General features: G+C 30.2%; 1 long non-coding RNA gene across 1 annotated transcript in view; it reads left to right on the top strand.

Moving 5' to 3' along the window:
• Nucleotides 1-1,531: 1,531 nt before the first annotated feature.
• Nucleotides 1,532-6,012, top strand: part of LOC117173498 — a 17,050-nt gene continuing 12,569 nt past the window's right edge. The window contains exons 1-2 of the long non-coding RNA XR_004467202.1: nt 1,532-1,594; nt 2,564-2,965. This is a non-coding gene — a long non-coding RNA (uncharacterized LOC117173498). The remainder of the gene's footprint in view (nt 1,595-2,563; nt 2,966-6,012) is intronic.

Genomic DNA, 6,012 nt, shown 5'->3' with positions numbered 1-6,012 from the left:
GTCATTTTAATCAAATTTGAAGCAAATTTTCACTTTTCGCGATTTTCTGCCTTTTCATCGCCGTATGGTGGGTTGAAATTTTTGTAAAAAAAAAATCAAAACCTGGTTTTCGATGTATTTTTTCTCGTAGAATTCGATTCTGAAGTCAAAAAATAAAATTTTTCTTTATTTTTTTTTATTTAAAAAAAACCATTAAAAAACCGTAAAAAATGAGGTTTTTCGATCAAAACCCCATAAAAATGTAGCTGGACCCTACTTTGTTATTGCAAATTCGGATTCAGCGTCGAAAAATACATAAGAATATATAGGTCTGGTCAATTGCACAGACACTTTTGTTTTTTTTGTGGGCCTGTGTAATTTTGCGATAAAAAATGAAATAGTGAAATTTTCTGTTAAAGGAATAAATTAACAATTGTTTCAAATCTTTAGCCAAAAGTTGAATTTTCAAATAAAAAAGATAAATTTCCAAGAAAAAATGGAAAAGTTCATTTGTCAGTTGAATAAATGTAATATGAAGCAAAAAAAAATCCACAAATTAGTCAAATTTTCTGACCAAGAGGTGAGTTTCTACAAAAAAAATTAACCTTCTACCAAAATAGATAGATTTTTAACAAAATTCATCAATTGTCTACCAAATGCTTGAATTTTAAACTAAATAAGATGAATTTTTAGTAAAAAATCCTATAGTTGCATTTTCAAAAATTAATTTTTCACAAAAAAGAAACGAATTTTTAAAAAATAAGTTATATTCTTAATCAAAGAAATAAGTTTGACAATAAAAAAGATACATCTTTAGCCCGAGAATTAATTTTTAACAAAGTAGTTTATCTTTAAACTAAAAAGGTGAATTTTCAACTGAATAAAATAAATTTTTACAAAATAACTTAATTTTCTACAAAATAGTTGAATTATGATATAAAAAAATAATAATTTTTCAGCAGCAAATGGAATAGTTTAATTTTAATTTGCGAAAATTAATTTTTCACAAAAAAGAAATGAATTTGTTTAATTAGTTAAATTTCGAATCAAAGAAATGAATGTTCTACTAAGCAGTGGAATTTTCAACTCAAAAGATCAATTTTTAACAAAATATATAAATTTCCAACCAAAAAGATTAATTTTGAACCAAATTAGTTTAATTTTCAAATAGAAAAATCTATTTTCCAGCAAGAAGATTAATTTTCTACAAAAAGGTACCTATTTAAAAAAAATAAGCGATGTTTGAAACAAATATTTGAATTTTCTATCAATACCATATACTTGATTTTTTTTAATTCAAAGCTGTAAAGGTTATTTTTTGTTTAATTTAAAAAATGCTGAACATTCTAGTTTTGTACCCGCGCGAACTACGTGACAGCGATAGCAAAATCGACGTTAGAGTTGATAAGAAAAGTAAATATTTTTCTGCTAAAAGTAACAACGAGTTTACCACAAAACCGGTGTCAATAAGAAATATCAATTAACGATAATGAAACATAATTTCTTTATTCCATTATTTTATTATTTTCTTTTAATAGCAGTGTCGAAAGACAATTGGATACGAAAAATGGCAAAAAGTTGTGCTCAATTTTCTTGGATTTATATTGTTTAAATTGTGAGTAATTAATATATTTTTGGCTTAGATTATTTTATAGTAATATTAGGCGTTTGCATTTATTATATTAATTATTTTGTTTCTCACAAAACAAAAAAGTCACTGACTTGATTGTTTAAACGCATATGCATGTATATAGTTCTGGTAACCCTGCTTACTAACATTACTAAATTTTATATTAGTCAGAGCAGTCCAAATAATTCAAACTAATTGGGAAGATAAATCATACGATAACTTTTTGTGCGGTACGACAGAAACTGCGTAATAAAAGCACATGTTTTCTATATATTTATTCGATTCAATGTTACATATTGCTCATTAAAAATTAAGATTTTTCATCTGATCCTTAATTCAATTGTTAAAAGCAGGTAATTGACAACTAGACATTAATATTAAATCAATAAACATTATACATAGACTTTTTCATGTGATTTTGCCCGAAGGAGAGAAAAACTGCAGAAAACCTTTTCCGAGCGTAGTTCATTATTTGTGCTGAATTTTAAATTATTGCGACTGCCTTTTCATTAGATGAAGTGGACCCTGAAATGCTGTGGACCAATATCGATAAAAGTAAGCATCATTTTTTGAACGTGGCAAAGTTAGGAATATTAGCGTTTCCCAAGCATGTTGATCACTCATTAACTCGATTACCCCGGTTACTGTACTTTGTACAATTACTTCGCCTTTATGATTAAATATTGGATGGATAACACCATTTTGCCTCCATGCGTAGATGAAAATACCTTTTGCTAATACATTTATAGGATTTGTGACTGGACGTACAGGACCAATATTCACGGTCTTGATGTAAACAAATGGAACGTCATCTGGCTTAGCTGTAAATGACCTCCAACCAGGAAGTTGATGTTCGAGATTTGGGTTTATCTCCTGTACAACGGAGCAAACTAAAACATAATAATTTTTATAAAGTTTCTGTTTCACGAAATAAATATAAAATATTAATTTCAGGACCCATTCTGATAACAGCACATTGAATGATATTATAGAGCAGAAGGTGCGACTAAGATATTCAACTGACTCTTATTGTCACGCCCTTCAAAATCATCTGCAAATGGGCATAGTCGCTATGGGATGTCATGAAATCATACTCGATAACGATCAGGTTAAGGCAATCAAAGAAGAAGTAAAGCGAACGAAGTGTCTTGAACTTGGCTCATTAAATCTGTTAGCGGGTTACAATCTTGGGCAGGAGCTAAGCTCAAAGTGATTTACAGCAAAGAACTTCCCAAGCCAGTAAAGCTGTTGACTGGGATTTCTGGTGTATTCTTGGAACCAAAATCAGTACTTAAGAGGATAAAATTCCAAAATCCGACCTTGAAAACCGGCGGAAGGAAGGTTATCGATGTCAAGGTGGGTAGTCAAGCTACCTAATTTGAAATAACTGCAGAGCGAGGAGCGGTCGAGTTTCTCAAAAACAACTGTGAGAAGGGGGGTGGGTCGTTGCTGTAGACAATAGTTCTTGCTACGTTCCCTAGGTGGCGCTGATCTTGCATTTTGCCACAATCTATAAGTGCCCCCTCTAAATACATGGGAGTGGGCACACCGTGGCTAAATGCTTCACCAGCCACTGCAAGAATACTAGGCGAAGAAAAAGAAACGCCATTAAAGCTAACCGCGGGAAGCAGGCATCCCCCGAGAGTTGATGGCGATTTTAAGAAAATGAGTTACATTAACATCTAGGTTCTTTCACAACCTTGAGATTTGGCTAAATGAATGTTGCTTTATATGAGGATCTCTCGGAAATGTGCAACCTCTGGAGCATTACTTGTTCAGTTTATAATTCGGTGAGAGGTTTAGCTGATTCAAATCGATGGATAAAACCGACGATGAATCAAAATACCAAAGTGCGCTAGCATCAACTGAAAAATAAGATTGGCTGATCAAGAGAGAATGCATCCCGCGATTAGAAGATAGACTACATAGCTTGCTGATGCAAGCAGGAGAATACGGACCACGGTGTGTCCACTCCCATGTATTTAGAGGGGGTACTTATAGATTGTGGCAAAATTCAAGATCAGCGCCACCTAGGGGACGTAGCAAGAACTATTGTCTACAGAAACGACCCCCGCCCCCCTTCCCTCCTCACCTAAATTTGTAGGTTATGTTGACTTCTCTTTCTGAACTAAATACATGAATAATAATAAACAATAAAACAAACCAAAAATTGAACAAAATAAAATCTATCATCGATCAAATGCAACCAAATGTTTAATACTGTTGTAATCGATTTAACATAGAACGATTCCAAAAGACTTTAACAATTGGTTCTTCGTTCTATCATAGAACGATTCCAACAGACTTTAACATTTGATTGCATTTGATCGATGATCGATTTGATTTGCTTCCACTTTTAGTTTGTGTTATCGGTGAAAATCCATTGAGAATCCAAGTTCATCACGCAAAAAAAAAATATAATTCTTGCAGTCTGCTCAAGTTTATTTTGAATTCTGAATTTACACGAGCGCCATCTAGGGGACGTAGTAATTACTACAATTCTTTCGCCCCTTTTTCTATAGGAGTGGGCACACCGTGGTACGGACAAAAATGTTATAAACGTAGATGCGGTACGCGGTGTCAGAGTGGGGGAACTATATATATAGGACATCACATTTTCTGCCCTATCGAGGTGCTGCCCTCGCCGTACTACGAAGTCGAAGTCTTGTTTTCTCATTCTTCGTAAAATATGACATTAAAGCAATAGAAAGATTTTTTGAGGTTAGAAAAGTTTGACATGTATATGTATCACTCAATTTTTCAGATCTGAAGCTTGATCCAGGTTTTCGGTAAATAGTCTTTTTTCAATTAAAAAAAAAAGTTATCTCGAAAAATCAAATTTTTAATTTAAAAAAAAACTATTATAGACAGAAATTTCGAGATAAACAAGAGCTGAAAACATTTTTGTTTGACAAGTATATTTTTTTAATTGAAATAATCAAATATTTATACCAAAGAAACAACTTTTTTATTATTTAAAGTTTTCAAACATTGTTAGTTAAATTTAAAATAATAATTAAAACAAAGATGTTTCTGGATAAGATATTTTGGTTGAAAATGTACATAGTATTTTTTAAATCACAAAAGTTCTTCCGAAAAATCTAACTGTTAATTTTAAAAAAAATTAAAATAAACTTTGGTGTGAATTAATGCTGATTTGAATCCTGTAAAGTTTGTTTGGAAAATGTTATCAGGTTCGAAGAAAATTCAGGGAGAAATTTGTTTTCATTTGAGACACACGTGTTTTTTATATTATTTTGTCTGTACAATTTTGGTATAATTATTTTAATTTTAAATACAAAAAATAATTTTTACCAATTTCAATATTAAATCAAAATTTATTTGATAAAAATATTTTATCATCGTATTTTTAATAAATAATTAATATTGATTAAGAAACAATTTTATTTTGGGAATTTTATTATTTAGGAATTTTATTAGTTTTGGAGTTTTATTATTGGACACAGAGAGAGTTTTACTAAGTCGGGAATTTTATTTTTCGGGACATTTCAGCCGTCCCTATAGAAGTACAGAAAATTTGCTCTAATTATAATTTCGGCGCCCGATCTTGTCGATTTTTCCCTACAGTATTAATAAAAAAAAAAATATGAAAATTTTTGATGTCACAAAGTTAAAGATAATCTCAATTAAAAATTTTAAAAATTTGCTGTACATCCCATTTTTATTCTTGGGTCTTGGCGACTTTTTTCTAATCCATTTCAGTCACTGGTAAACGGGCTGATTTTCTGTCAGAAAATAAGTGATTAAAATTCGAAAAAATTTTCATTATAAGTTATATGTTAGGTCAAAAATAACATTCTGTGATTCAAAATTATTACAACGCGAAACAGTTTAAATTTAAAATTTAAAAATGCCAAACTACACCATTTTCCATGTTCATTTGCAATCCAGCGAATCACTTTCTTTCGCTTCTTTTGACAGTCGATCCTCTGCTTTCAGTTTTCTTTTTGAAATATACCTTGAATTCAACTCATTTCAAATTAAATCTTTTCAGCTTCATTTAGGTTGAAGTGTACAAAGGTTTTTTGTTTTAAATATAAATTAATTTAAACATTTTATTTATTTTTCACGGTTGTAATTTATAACTTATATAATTGAATAATTGTAGTTCAAGCATGAAAAAGTAGACTAATTTTAAATTTATAGAGGTTCTATTATATATATTGAACTATTAGAACCTCTGACCTTTCTTAAGGTTTTTAAAACTCTTTTGTAAACTTTTCTTTAACAATTTTGGTTGTGGTTTCTTAATAAAGGAATAAGTGCTATTTAGTCTCCAGAACAGCAATTTCAAAAATATTTAAAGCCTTAATAGTTGAGACATTTTAAATTCGTAGTCTTCAGTATATTGAATAATTTCAGATTTAAAACTATTTAAATAT

The sequence above is a fragment of the Belonocnema kinseyi genome, chromosome 5 (genome assembly GCF_010883055.1).
Source record: "Belonocnema kinseyi isolate 2016_QV_RU_SX_M_011 chromosome 5, B_treatae_v1, whole genome shotgun sequence".
NCBI lineage: Eukaryota > Metazoa > Arthropoda > Insecta > Hymenoptera > Cynipidae > Belonocnema > Belonocnema kinseyi.
This window is presented reverse-complemented; position numbering and strand designations above follow the sequence as displayed.